A 15,695-nucleotide genomic window follows, 5' to 3' on the forward strand; every position below is an offset into this window, starting at 1 on the left:
TCTTTGCAGCAGGTCTTCTGCAGCAGGAGACTGGAGGAATCTAAATAGTCCCCTCCTCCTCCTTCCCCAGGGCAGACATACACCTATAAAATGGGTTAAATGTGAATTAAGTTTGGGATGTATCCAAAGAATCATCTCGCTAGGCCGTCTCAAGGTCTTGTATATAATGGTGTGGCAACAGTGGACAAGAATTGGTTGTATTTGGAAGGATGGCAAAAAATTGTTTTGTAGGGAAGGGTCTAGTATGTACACATTCCAGAAACACACACCAGGCCAATTCATGCTCCCATGGGAAAGAGAGGAGCCCTCCGCATGGATGTCCCTGCCCTACTGTGGTATCCTGAGAGCTGGAAGGATCACAGAACATCTGCTTTTAAAAGGATAAATGCACTGCCCATTCTGAGGGAGGCACACCCTCTACTTTCCCCCAAACAAAAGGATTGACATGTGGAATCTTGCACTTTTCTTACCTGTTCTTATATGTGGGTTTTTCTCCAAGTGGGTAAGACTTCATCTTTAAAAAATAATTATTGGTAAAAAGTTCAATTGTTGAAACATTTATACCTCCAGTGATGAAAGACTGTCGTTTATCTTTTAAAGTCCTTCTAGGTGAAAATTTCAAAACACATTTTTGTGCACTGCACACAGGCAGTCACAAGATTAAGTAAAAGCAAATCACAAAGCAAGAAAGGAAAGAGCTCTGCCAACAGCAGCAGCTGAATTAAAAAGTTACATTCCCCCACCAGGAACTTTTCCCACCATTAACATGTGTACAAAGCATTTGTGGATGATATCCAAGCACTGCACACTAACAGTAACAGGATTAAATAGGAATAACTCCAGAATAAATTAGCAGCACTGATAATTTCCCAGACCTTCCAGCCCTGCCCTCAAACAAGTATCTCATCCCATACATTACAAGGAGTAAATGATAGTATACAAAGAAATTAATAAGCGTTAAGCTCATTAGCAAAGTTACACATATCTGCAGGGTTGTTTCCTCCATTGCTGTTAATGATGAATAACATTAAAACAGGATGCTATTCAGAGGCCATCCCAGGCTCTTATATGAACAGAACTCCAAGTCTGGTCCAGGAAGGAAGAATCTTTCCCACGGCTGTTAATATTAACATGTACATCAGAGCTTTGGTAGACAAAAGACAAGTTCACTAAACCCGAGTAGATGTAAAATGAACTCAAGCCAAAAATGTCAAACCTGGATGCCTAGATAGTAAATGCATTTTTAGACACCTAAGAAAAATGTGGAAACAGGCTCAGCACCTGCAGTTCCCAGTGACTTCAGTGGATTTAGCAGCCTAGCTTTGGGCACCAAATTTTGAAATTTGTGACTTTAGTGTGTGGAATCTAATAAGAAATTCTGCAAGCAAGAACGCCAGCAGATAAGCCGCCCTTTTCCACAGAAGTATCCCACAGATGTTACGGAGACTAAAGCAATTTTGCATGATAGATGATATGTTCAATATATACAATTAAAGTAATGGCAAACAAAATGAGAAATGGGGTTATGCCCACCCACACTTATGAAGTGGATTTTTTCCATATAAAGGAGCAGCTGAATGCAACTGTCCTTCAGCTACATAAGAACAACATAACGTGTGTGCAAGAGAATCCTGGCATGTTAATTAGCAATGTAGCTGTCTATTGAAAATTGATGCTTCTCATGGCTTCTCTCACTGTGGCTCCCCTCTGAATAACAAAAGGAAAGTCAAAAGAAAGTCCGCAGGAACACAAATAGGCATTGTTTACTAGATGGTTGTTACATGTGGTGCACACAACAGATTTTGATACATTAATGTTCAAAGAGACCTGTGACATTATCTCATTTCTCCCTAGCCTTCTACTCCTGCTATTGTCTAGGCACTCACTCAGGCAGCAGTTTTGTGATAGCAGGTGCTTGTTCATTTTAACAACGTTTAACATCCCCATGTTCCCTTTGGACAGGCATGTTGGCCTGTTGGTCACTAAAGCATCTGCTGAGCTTGATACCTATTCAGAATACCTATTGGTTGGAAGGCAGTTTAGATAGCACAGCGGTATCATTACAAGTACAGCTTGCAAATCCTACAGAAGTGGTCACGTGTTTGAAGACACAGTAAAGGTGTCTTAAAGATAAATTTTCATCATCAGTGTAGCTTTTGCCTTAGAAGAATTTTCAAGCTCTTGGACACCGAGTCCAAAGTCCTCCAAGCAACCCCAGATAGTCTTTGCACCATGTCCATGACCATCGTCCACATGCCATCTCCTGGTGCTACTATTGATACCGCCAATAATTTCCCTCAGAGGTGATGTGTGGTGTCAACCAGGCTAGATCCACCCAGCCATTATGTTAATCAACTTCTAATTCCACTGATTAAGATCAAATTCTCTGCTGGCAAACATGTAACGCCACTGGCTTTTAAATCATGGATTGAAGCATGTAGATAGAGCAAACTTGTCTTCTACCTGAGCATCACTGTTATGATGGTTAAGCTGCTGTAGGGTCTGCTGCATGCTAATGATAGCACCACCTTGTCATCACCTGCCTGATCACATAGATGGATCATGTAGAAAGTATTTTCTGCAAGTAGGCAGATGAGTTATATTACTTTATTGAACTAATTCCTGTTGGTCAAGCTTTTGAGCTTCAGACCCAAAGCAGAACTTCAAAGATTGTCTCTTTCAAACAGAAGCTGCTGGATAGAAAGTAACCAGCCCTAGTTAGCCACTGCCCCTGACTCCATGTATGTCCAACTACAGCTCTTTAACAATGCTGCATCTTGTTCTTTTGCGCATGTGATACTACTGTTGCTCCTCCTGAGCCCGACGCTCTTCCTATTATGGAGAATGTTTGATGGCCCAACAGACACATGAAATGAGGCTATTATACAAAAAGTAAAACAGTTCTCAGCAAGGACAGAGAGAATTCTAGTAGACTGTATGACAAGCCTAGGGGAGTGTGTAGGCCTTTCTCCAGAAATAATCATCTATAAGTGTCAGTTTGATGGCTCCAGAGAACTCAGAAGTCTGTGAAACAAATAAATGTCACCTTGTAAATATAGTATTTTTCCTCCTATAATGACTTCCATCTGAGCATCCTGTATTACTGTCAGAGCAATATGCTATTATATTGGTATATATTATTATTTTATAATCAACGCTCATTTGTTAGTTCATATTTTTGCAGCTTTGCTAAAGAAATCAACAAATCAACATGAATTTCTTCCTAAATATGTAAATTCTATGATCTAAAATAAGACCTCAAAAAATACAAAGAAGTTACAAAAAATAAAATAAAGCGGGAAAGTTAATGAAGGCAATAAATACATGAAATGTGCAAAGTTAACATTTAGGGTTTGGTTCTCCTCTCACTTATACTAGTGCAAAATAGAATCAAGACTGTAACGTTCTAAGTTTACCAAGAAATAATAATGAACATAGAGTAGTCGCAATACACAGTAATAAAACCCTAATAATAGTGCTGTACTCTCCCCTAATTCTATTCTGGAAGAAGATTTTGTTAACAACATTAAAACTAAAAGTGGAGCTGGTTAAATACCAATCAAGCCTCTTTATGACAACCAGTGTGACAGTTCAACCAAAATAAATTCTTCATTGTGAAATGTAAATTATTTGTACATTTAAATTAACCATTAATCAGTTAAAAATAATCTTAATTAATGATATGCATAATCAATTCTTTTCTGACACACGAGTGTCCATGTACCTGCACACATGTAAAATATATATATTGATTATCAGCCCATTCACACTTACTACAAAAATTAAGAGCAGTTTTCAATTGTTTTTAATCACACGGTGTTACCACACGTAATTTGTGAGTTAGCATTAATGTTTCAGTTAACTATGTCCTTAACTAACCAAAGAATTAGAAACAACCTTAAATATCTATCTGAACATTGTAACTCTTAAATCATTGACTCAAGTCACTGTTTCAATATGTGAGATGCTAAAAATTTCATGCCACATTACAAGTCCTACATTATTTAAATGATTGCAGATCTTGTGGGGCCTTATAAATATATACGCTTTCCCTTTGCTAATATTTTTGCACTGCATGTCGGAAATGGCATACTTATTAACAGTGGTGATCTATGTTCATCTACAGTAGTTTAGAGAGCTTAATGTCTTAATATTCTTAACAACCACTTAATTCCAAGCACAGAGAGTGGAACTTGTTAGTAATATGCATCAAGTTGAGCAGCTGGGAGTAATGTTCAAGTAATTTATGCCTTAATCTTACCACTGGCTCCACTGCACCCATGCAGAGTTTCACTGGGTTCAGTGGGAGTCGAGGTCTGTCCCTACAGATGTGACTGCAAGATCAAGACCTTATGCTCTTATTGTTCAGGTACACTCCAAGAAGATTGCATTAATTGTATTAAATAACCAGGCACAGAGGTCTCCTGATTCACAGCCTGTGCTTTGTCATATGACCATTCTTGCCCTATCTTTTCTGAAACTGGAAGACCACATCTGACAAAATATTTAATAATAATATTAAAACATTTCCCACTGACTGGGGGAATTACAGAAGTAGTGCGTAGGTTGTGTAGGCCTCTGTCCAGAAATAATAAACATTAGGTTTCAGTTTTATCATGCAAAAGAGCTCCAATAGCAGAGAAACAAATTAATTTATCCTTATAAGACTGGCAGATAGTTGTGCCAGGCCAAATACAACTTGATAATTACTAGGGATAAGCAAACCCTGTGGAGCTGGAAGCTTTGCAGGAAGCTCAAACTTTTAAAAATGTTTTGGCATTTCACAAAATAAGCTAGAGCTTGTGAAACCCTAGACTCAAAACAAAAAAAAAAAGAAGAAGAAGAAGAAGAAGAAGAAGAAGAGAGAGCTGGAAAACCTATAACTCACTCCTCTCTGGTCCTACTACACTGCCCCTGTTGGAAGATGAGTGGTTTTGATGAAGATCCTAGGGGAAAAGGTGTGAAGACATTTGTGTTGCTCCCCAGAACTGCCAGCGCACATGACTCTCATGCATACTATGTGGAGTGTTGTTATAGCTGTGGTGGTCCTAGGATATTAGAAGGACAAGGTGGGGGATAAAATATCTTTTATTCTTGGTGAGAGAATCAAGCTTTCGAGCTTCCACGGAGCTCTTCTTCTCCTGTCTGGACCAATGGAAATTGGTCCAGTAAAAGATATGACCTCCTCCACCTTCTCACTCATGCATAGTGCCTGGCCTTCACCCATTCACCCAGTAAAAGATATGACCTCCTCCACCTTCTCACTCATGCATAGTGCCTGGCCTTCACCCATTCATCCAGCCCAGACTGAACGTGTCATCCATTCAGCGGGGCTGCAGGAACAGCTTGCCGTTGTGCAGTGTTGCCAACTCATGCAATTTTATTGCATGTTTCGTGATCCTTGACACTTTACTCAAAACCTCAGCTGCTAGACTCAGCATGTTATCTGGGAATCTCAGCTTTAATTTGTTTTAAAAAGTAAGTTGCTAGCCCTCATGGTTGCAGAGAAGAGCTGACCCAACTCATGATTTTGAAATGCTTTAGGTTGGCTACAGTGATTGTGGCTTCAGCCACCACAGGCTGCTGTGCCACCTACAAAGCAGCCTGTTGGACCTGAGCAGGGAAAGATTAATGGGAGAGCAGGCAAACAGTGGTGAAAGTTGCAGTAGCAGCAAATAGAGGCAGTGGGGACAGAAGGTAGCTTCCTGCTAAGTTATGCAGCTACCTCCTTGGATACCTTAGCAATACAGCTTCTCTAGGCAACCCCTCACCCCAGTTTCTCCCGCCACCTCCACTCACCCAGCCCCACTCCAATAGTCCCCAGCCATGACCACAAACCCAGCTGTCCTGGCTCCATGGGCTACTCTGACCACTGCTTAGGGCAGAGTGTGATGACAAATTGATAACTATGGTCATTTACAATTTTTTGCAAATATGCAAATGTTATGAACTAAATCGCATCATTGCAAATAATGTGCATAAAATTCCACAGATGGAGCTGCACAAAATAGGTAGCTATGTCTCCCTCCCTCCAAGACCACTTTTCTTTAATTATATCCTAGGGAGGAACAAGTGGCTACCTCCTATCAGCTCTTGAAGGTAGAGGCTGATGCTTCCTCCATTAGCTATTGAAACAGGAGGAATAGAAAGGATATCTAGTCCTGTCTCCCTCTTGAACCAGTACCAGAAAGGTTCTCCTAGAACAGGCAGCCTGCCACCAATCCGCAAATCCAGTAGTGGCAGGGATGCAGAAACATCCTTCCAGACCTGCTGCACTGACAGAGATGCCCTAGACTGCACTTAACTCGGGGTTAACTCTACCATAGCCCTGCCCAGACTTGGGTCATTTTGGCATAGCCTTCTAGGCAGTCCAGTGAGTTTTAGAGACATCTTTTCCCTAGAGACCATAAAAGAATTGTGGACAAGGACTGGGTGAATATTTTTCACTGCTGGATGGATGAAGGTGTTAAGTCCAATCCAAAAAGCCCCTTCTGAGTTTGGAATGGCATCAGTGATTCCTGCTGGTAGATCCCTCATAGGGAGGAGTTGTGACTGCCCCCAGGAGAGAGAGTGAGCACTGGTCATCACCTCTCGCCTACAGAGATGACTAAAGGCAAGAGTTTGGGAGCTCAGGGTCTGTTGTAAGGGACAGATAGAGAAGGAGATAGAAAATTCTTCTTCCCTCTGAGGATAGGACAGGAGGGCTGTTCCCTTCTGTTGGGACCAGGAGAGGGTGTGTTCAGTGCTAAATGGTGAGATCCCAGGTGACATGTTCCTTTCTTCTCCTTCCCACAGCTCAGTCAGGAGGAATTGGTCTGTCAGGCCACAAATAAGGTCCTCATGCACTTTTAACATCCAGGCTCAATAGCAGCCCAGAACTGGCATTTTGCCCACTCTAAATAAAAAACAATTTCAATAAGTTTGGTCTTCTGTTCCTAATTATGAACCCACAATGTGAGAATGGGTTTGAAATGAAGCATAATATATTCACCCCTTCCCAATAATACTAAAGCACTTCTGACTGACTGGAGGAATGTACGCCTTTGCCCAGGAGTCATACACTATAGGCCTCAGTCTACACAACAAAACAATTCTGGTACCACTAAAATAAGTAGAACACCCGTTCTAAAACTGGGAAACACATCACACCAACTACACAATTAAAATAAGGCATTTCTCAAAGGAACTGTAAAGAGTAATCAACATACTTGGACACTGTCTGACAGAGTAGACAGATATAAGGGTCCCAATTAGTATTCCACTTGCACCGGTGTAAATCAGCAGTAACACCACTCATGTAAATGGAGTTACATCGGTATATGTGAGATCAGAATCAGGGTCAGGAATAAATAATTCCCCTTTTTTTCCAGCTGGATCATAGAGGTCAACTAAATTGCAGCCTCTCACTGAGAAACTAGCTGAAAATGGCTTCTCCCGAGCTGGGTTAACCATGGAAACATAGTGTTGTGGGCCTAGCAACAAAAAGGCACATCCCTGGAATTTGTAAACAAAATTACTTTCCCTGGGTTCTTTATTTCAACCTGCTCAAAAAGGCAGCAAAATGTATCAGCAATTTTACAGATCATTTCAGACACTTTTTGTCGGTAAAGCAACCCTCATGGAACTTGGAGGGAAGAACATGAATTATGGGTGGGAAGAGTTTGGAGGAGGCATCAAGATGGAAGTCAATCTGTGTGTACATGGCTTGAATGCTAGCTGCAGTTGTAGCATCTCTCTAAACAGCTTTCCTAATAGAGTCAGTTTAGTTTTACAACCATGGAGTCTTTTCATGTTTTTTCCCAGCACATGGTACACGAAACAGGTGGTGTCTGGGGGGTCCACAGACTACATCTAAGGGGTCTGCAAAAGGTGGTTGTTACCATAGAAAAATGGTCTGCGGAACCCTGGGTGTCTGCAGACTATGTCAAATATTTCCATGTGATTTTTTTGTAGGCATCCACAAATGAAAATAGGTTAAAAACCACTGGTTTACACCATCATTATTAAGCAAAGAATTACAGATTTTAAAAGTGGGCTAAGTTTTCTTCACCTCCCATGTGAAGCCATCAGAACAGCCTAGCTCCATTGTAACCTATCCCATCTTGTGGGAAAGGCACTATTTAAATATCCCCCCATTATGCCTTGCTAGAAGCAAATGACAACTAGTATGTCTACCAGTGTGGACTGCATTTCCCAGGCTGCCCTGCTCTCTCAGTTCTCAGAGGAAGACTGGCTTGAACCACCAAGAGCCAGCCTGTTGCCTTGCTGCTGGGGAGAGAAGACAGTCCTCCAGCCTATCCTACTTGTGGCCTAAAGCTGGGGTCAACAGCACACATATGATTATAAAACCCAAACTGCTTCCCTGAGACCATGTCCTCCCTCTTAGTGGTAATGTCACCTTTCCTATGGGGATCTGTATAAGGCAAACCTGAAACACGGTGGTAATGGCTCCCCTCAATACCCTCAAAGAGCACATATACACAACTATCCCTGAAATTAACATATTGGATCAGATCATTAGTGTATCTACTTTGCATCACGTTTCTCACATGTCCCTAAAAATAAGGCACACAGATGACCATGTCTTCATAAACTAATCAGTTTCTGCTTGGCTTATGCCATAAATCATGACGGCTCATATTCTTCTCAAATGTAAATCCTATCTAACATAACACTGGATGGTCTCATACTCTATATTACACACAAAAAATAGGTTGGAAGAACATTATTAAAGTTGCAAAGTCATGCACTCAGAAGTTGGGAAATGCCAGAATTAAGGCTGCCTGTGCACGTCTTTTGATTATTTGATTCTTGCACTCTAAACTCAGTCTTTTAACATATTTTTTGCGCATAACTTCCTTTGTGTTTAAAAAACCAGACTGGCAAAACAGAAATTAAAACATGTGGCATTATATTGACTCCCACGTGTGTCACCTGCACTGTTGGAACCTTTAGATCCACCTAACAAGTCCCCTGTCACTTGAGCTAATGGGGTAACTGATAGCAATAGCAGGTTGTCATCCTCTGTGTGGACCGACACTAAATTGGAAGGGGAAATTTCATGAGTTGGTTTCACAGCTGTTTGCTGACTGCAGAGGAAGAGAGACACAGGAATCTTAGGTTCCATTATAGGCTCTGGAAGGAAGTATTCTCTAGCGGGCTCAGACTCTTCTGCCTATGTCATACAAGTGTGATCCCTTCTGCCCTATCCCCTCAACCTATCCTTCTCCCTGTTTCTTCCCCACTGACTCCTTGTCCCAATCCCATTTTCCTCACCTAGCCAATCCCAAGCCCCATTCCTCTCAGCCCAGTCTTAGTCTTTCCCCACTCCCAGTCCTAGTCTCCTTGTCCAGCTGTTCCCATTTCCCTCCACCATTCCCAGATCTTTGGCCCCAGTCTTCTTGGCTAGCCAGTCCCAGTTCACCCTTTCTGGGTCCTCATCTGATCAGACTCTCTCTCCTACCTCTGGCATCCACTAGCCACCACCCTCCCCTCTCATGTTCTCTGTTCCAATCTCTCCCCCTCCCAATCTCTCCCCCTGGCTCCTTTCCAATCTCCCCCCCCCCCACCTCCACCTTCCGCTCCTTGTCCCAGTCTCTTTGCCCAGACAGATCCAGTTCCCAACCCCTACACCATGGCTCCCCTTCAGAGCTTGCTCCCCTTTCCCCCACCCCACTCATCCTCAGTCTCAATCCCCCCTCCCCATTTCTGATCCAATCTCAGTTTCTTCCTTCAGCCTACTTTTTCCCAGTACACTCCATTTTCCCTCCCTGGTGACTTGCCCTAAGTGACCCATCACCATGAAATCAATTTGAAATACACCAAAAACAGCAACTTAGACAAGTTCAAAATATACAAATATCAGGTATCCAGAGAGAGAGAGAGAGAAACATGAATAATCAGTATTGTCTAGGCACTAAGAAGCCACTGCTGGTTCATGGATATTGAACTGAAATAGGGCTGGTTCTTTGGATAATTTTGTGTTTTAAATTGAAAAAGTCTCCTAGCACTAGTTTTGAACAAATATCCTGTAATATTTTATTTTTATATAAAATTACTTGGAATTTCTACAAAGTGTGTGTGAGTGGTTTCATATTAACAGAGGGAGACATGAGTCCACCATCCCTCATTCTCCTTCCTGCTTGCTGGATGGTATAAGCTCTAACAGTGCCCAAGCAATACTAGATCACAGTGCCTCTTATGCAGGCAGGCTTGATTGAGTTACCACTTCCATGTGGTCCTGCCCCTTTGGTATCTCATACCAGGGCACTTGATTTGAGTATACCCAACTTTGGCTTGAACTTGCTTTTAAAATATGACATTGTTTTAGACATTATTGTGCTGCTAGGTACATAAACTGAAGTAAACCTTGGTGCTGCCCCAGAAGTCATGTATATATTCAACGAAATGACAATATTTCACCCGATTGCTGCTTCTTAAAAGAATGCTGCCATGTTCTGCTGCAGAGAATCTGCCACGGATGCCAAGAGCAAAGAGATTAACGATGTCAAACTTCAAAAGGTTTAGTCCAGTCAGACAAATTCAAACACATGTTGGGTGGGTAATATGTATCTATAAAATTCTTCTGAAGCAGGATCCTGCTATTCCTAATGTAAGCCACACAGTAATATTCAGCTGCCAAAGTTTTCATCTGGCAATAAATGAGTGGCTCAGGAGCATAATACGGGAAAGCAAACAACAAAAAAGCAGAAGTACTGTACATATATAAAAGCATTGTAAGCATGAGGGTTATTTTAGAAAGCTTACACATTGAGGTTCTCTTTTCATCAGTTTGTTTGTAAGGTTAAATATCTGACTTTCTACAACAGACATGTAACTTAAAACCTCGAGCTCAGTACCCTTGGATGCAGACCAGGAAGGTTAAATACCACGAGATACAGCACTGATTATCCTGCCTATACTAAGAAGGAAGCCATGTTTCAAAACTATTTGAAATGGCTCCTGTACTAATACAGATTGGCTGTCTGAGGTGTACTGGGCCAAACTGTTCTACAAATTGTGCTCAGAGAACATGGGTGAATCTAGGTTTTGCCTTGTCTGTATCAGCCAGCCAAAGTGCTGGCTTGCACGTCAATAGGAGCCATCTCCATAGTTTTGAAACATGTCTCCCTTCTCAATAGAGATGGGTTTACTGAAAACTGGGCTGAACTCTGTTGAATCTTAATGAACCATTCTGTAAACCTGGTCTGAGTTTTGAGTTTGTAATGACAACTGAAATCAGGCCAATGTCTGGTGGTTTGGGGTTTCATCAACACTATTTCACATAGCTCTAGTTACTGGCTAGGGAATTGCTAATACATACAATGTGGCTGCATCAACACTAGAGAATTGGACCACCAATTGGTGGGATAGCACTGGTGTTAGTACAAAAACTGCAAAGGGTCTATAGCAGCCTTACTATTTGGTTTTCATTTTTGTAACATGTCCGCATTTACTACATTCTAAACTTTCTCAGCTGAAATACCCTTTAGGTGTCTAGTCCACAGTCCCCACTACAACTACCTGAAGTCATAGATTCTGGAAATTTTTGAAAGGTCTTCCTGGAGTCCCCTGGGAATTGTGGGGGAAGAGTTCATTCCCATAAGGATGACACTGATTTTCTCCTTGCTTGCAAAAAAAAGATTTTTGCACAAAAATAATAGGTAGCTCTAATGTAGCACTTTTCATCAGTAGATGTCAAAGCACCTTACAAAGGAGGGCAATATCATTGTCCCCATTTCACAGACGGGGAAACTGAGGCACATAGAGGTGAGGTGACTTGCTCAGTGTCACAGACATATAGGTCAGAAGGGACCATTATGATCATCTAGTCTGACCTCCTGCACAACGCAGGCCACAGAGTTTCACCCACCACTCCTGCAAAACCTCTCACCTATGTCTGTGCTATTGAAGTCCTCAAATAGTGGTTTAAAGACTTCAAGGAGCAGAGAATCCTCCAGCAAGTGACCCGTGCCCCATGCTACAGAGGAAGGCGAAAAACCTCCAGGGCCTCTTCCAATCTGCCCTGGAGAAAAATTCCTTCCTGACCCCAAATATGGCGATCAGCTAAACCCTGAGCATATGGGCAAGATTCATCAGCCAGATACTACAGAAAATTCTTTCCTGGGTCACTCAGATCCCACCCCATCTAATATCCCATCAAAGGCCATTGGGCCTATTTACCATGAATATTTAATTACCAAAACCATGTTATCCCATCATACCATCTCCTCCATAAACTTATCGAGTTTAATCTTAAAGCCAGATAGATCTTTTGCCCCCACTGCTCCCCTTGGAAGGCTGTTCCAAAACTTCACTCCTCTGATGGTTAGAAACCTTTGTCTAATTTCTAGTCTAAATTTCCTGGTGGCCAGTTTATATCCATTTGTTCTTGTGTCCACATTGGTACTGAGCTTAAATAATTCCTCTCCCTCTCCAGTATTTACCCCTCTGATATATTTATAGAGAGCAATCATATCTCCCCTCAACCTTCTTTTAGTTAGGCTAAACAAGCCAAGCTCCTTGAGACTCCTTTCATAAGACAAGTTTTCCATTCCTCGGATCATCTTAGTAGCCCTTCTCTGTACCTGTTCCAGTTTGAGTCATCAAGTAGGCCAGTGCCAGGAATAGAGCTCAGGCTTCTGAATCTTGATCCAGGGCGCTATCCTCCAGGCCACACTGACTTTCTGAAGCAGTCATGAGGCATTTGATGCAGGTGCAGTGAAGCAGTGGAATTTTGCTGCAATAGTCCCCATCCCTCCGGAACAGCCAGATCCATGATAATGTCCACCAAATGAAACACTGCTTTTGGATTGTTGTTCTTTAGACCTGGGATGAGAATGGAGATTGTCCTGTGCAAGCAGACTATGGCTATTCCTGGGCCTGGTATCTTTCTGTTATTGCTTTATTCACCACTTCACAAAGTGTGAGTCCACTATGTACTCTTAGACTAAATAAGGTTGGATTCAGGCAAATTCTTCTGGTGGAGAAAAGCATAAAATAGGTCATTTTAGACCTTGTTGTAAATCTGAAATTGACACTGCCCCATTTTAACTACCCTTTTATTTTGTACACAAAAGGTACAACTTATGATGGTCCCCAATTTTCAATGTTTGAAATATACTGAAATAATACAATACTGAAGAAAACAGCAGCAATTTTAAAAAAAAATCCAGCTACTGCCACTAAAAATGGTTGTTCACAGTGGGCCAAATCCCCAAGTCCTCTAAATGAGCCTAGTTTTATTGACTACGCCCCCATACACTAGCTGAGGATCTGGCCCTATTTTCCCATGTCCCTGTATGCCACAAATTAGATGTCTACCTCTCCCAAGCAGCAGTGGGATTTATGTGCATAAATCCTTACGCATAATGATGAAATATATCCCATGAAAAAAAAAAACCCTCTATTTTGTGTGTGTGCCATAAAACTTAAAAGAAGCACAAATTTTAGCTGGGAGGGAACTTTTATGGCCTAGCTATAAATCTCTGCAAGGAGTGGTTTGCAACTGAAACACTGACAAACCCTCAAGCAGAGCAGTGCCAGTGGGCGCAACAAAAATGTGTGCTCCAAATTCTACTCCAGTGCGATCAGCGTATGTGATGCCAGTATTCTCAGAGTCCACAATGGAGTAACCACTATAAAGAGTGGAAAATGGTTATTTTTGAATTATTGGACTCTTCAGAAAATAACCACACAGACAGGATAATTGTGTTGCTAGAACATTTTGGGTCATATGTGTTAACAAGATGCTATCAAAACAACATTTTTTTCATATAAATGCAAACAGGAGAAGAAAAAAACTAAAAAATTTGTTCTGACACTTCTGGTCTAACAAAGAGAGTGCTTTTTGTGTTACACTTTCAGACAATCAAACTTCTTCTTCAATTTCTTCACAAGTATTAGTGTATTTGTGTTTCTTCATTTTTAGCTCCAACTCTATTGAAGTGTTGTAGCTCACATTTTCATCTGTTTTCTTCCTTTTTTCTAGTTATAGAACATAAAAAATTAATAAATATAAAAAATGGAGCACATTTTTAACTCTCAGAGTTAAATTTGGTATCATACCAGTTGCCTTGATCAGTTAATCAACCTCCCTTCAGTTTGTTTCCTTGCCCCTTTCATGGCCAAACTGTTCATGAGACAGAACAATATTTCTATCCCATAGTTCCTCTGATGGACTTAATGACTATGCCTATTAATTATTATTATTAGTCTTATTTGAATTTCCCTTCTTTACGTTTCGGGGTAGCGCACCACCTCCGCTTGCCAATCATAATTATAACTACTGACTCCATCACATTTTGCTTTTTTAAATGAAATATAATGTTTGGCTTGGTCCCGTGCCAAGAATGGGATCATTCCCAAATTTGTAATAACATATCCTTGGCTGATGTTTCTTAGTAACATGTGTAAATAGGAAAAAACAGTTGCACTGCAGCGGCTTGATTTGGCCACATGTGATTACAGTTAAAGAACATGGGAAGAAAATCAGTGGTCTTTCCATGACAGGAGGCCAGTTCACCAATGAGCACATTGCACAGACACACGGAAGTGCAGAGATATGAAAAGTTAACCACTTTCTTTGCCTGGCATCAAGCTAGTGCACCATAACAACATATTCACTAAGAACAGCAGCTGGACATAAGTCATCAACTAAAAGATGAATACACACACACACACACACACAGAGTCCAACCTCCTTTAGAATATTCCATCTGATGAATAAAAATTATTTACCTCTGGCAATATTAACACCCTTTTATAAGTAATTAACTTTGTTATAACAGCACCTCTTTCCATTTAATGATGCTCCAAGTATTTGCTCACATAGGTAGGGCTGTATTGATAATAGAGTATAAGTGTAACAGTTAGAGATGGGCTCAAGCTCGTAAAATTTGGATCTGGATTTGGATTGTGGACCAGCCAAACTTACATGGTGTTTGTGTCTGGGTTTTGTGGTTCAGGCCATTGTAAAGATAGGGGTCATCCTCAAACTTGGGTCAGATTTCAAATTACCCCCAATGTTCAGGAGTCTTTGCATCCAAGGTATCTGGATCCACAGAAGAATGACCTCATGCCCAGTAACAATATTAAACAGTATGCGGGGAAAAAGAGAGTCAATAAGAAAAATCACAATTCTTTTGATTACTTGTGAAATCATCATAGAATTTTTTTCTCAGACTCCAAAATGCTATTTCTGGGGGGAGAGTGATTTTGTGTGTTACATTTTTCTCTTTCTTTCTTTCTTTCTTAGTCTTGGTTATTTTCATTTCTTTATAAATTAAGCATCATATATTTATCTTAGAAAGAAATGCATTAAATCCATAATAGCATGCGTACTTGTAGCAATGTACCACCTTCCCCCTGTTCAGAGATCCATTGTCTATTGTGGGTTACATGGTTTTTATATATTTATGTGATAATGTAACCATTTTTAAGCTTAAAAATATCATTCATATAAAAAAAGGAAAAAAGCTGCTTTCAATGCAGTGAACTTCACCTCGCGGTTCCGTCCCATATCCTGCACAGTGAACAGTTCCGTCTATGCTACAGTCTAGCCCACAAGACTCAGGCATTTTTATCATCATGTGGTCAGGGATGGATGAAGTCAATCTTTTTTTCACATTAGGGACCATTTAGAAGGCCTGCACACTGCCTCAACCCAAAGCTGTGTCTACTTTTGGAAGACTAAG

Source organism: Lepidochelys olivacea, assembly GCF_965140295.1.
Source record: "Lepidochelys olivacea isolate rLepOli2 genome assembly, chromosome: 2".
NCBI classification, from domain to species: Eukaryota; Metazoa; Chordata; order Testudines; family Cheloniidae; genus Lepidochelys; species Lepidochelys olivacea.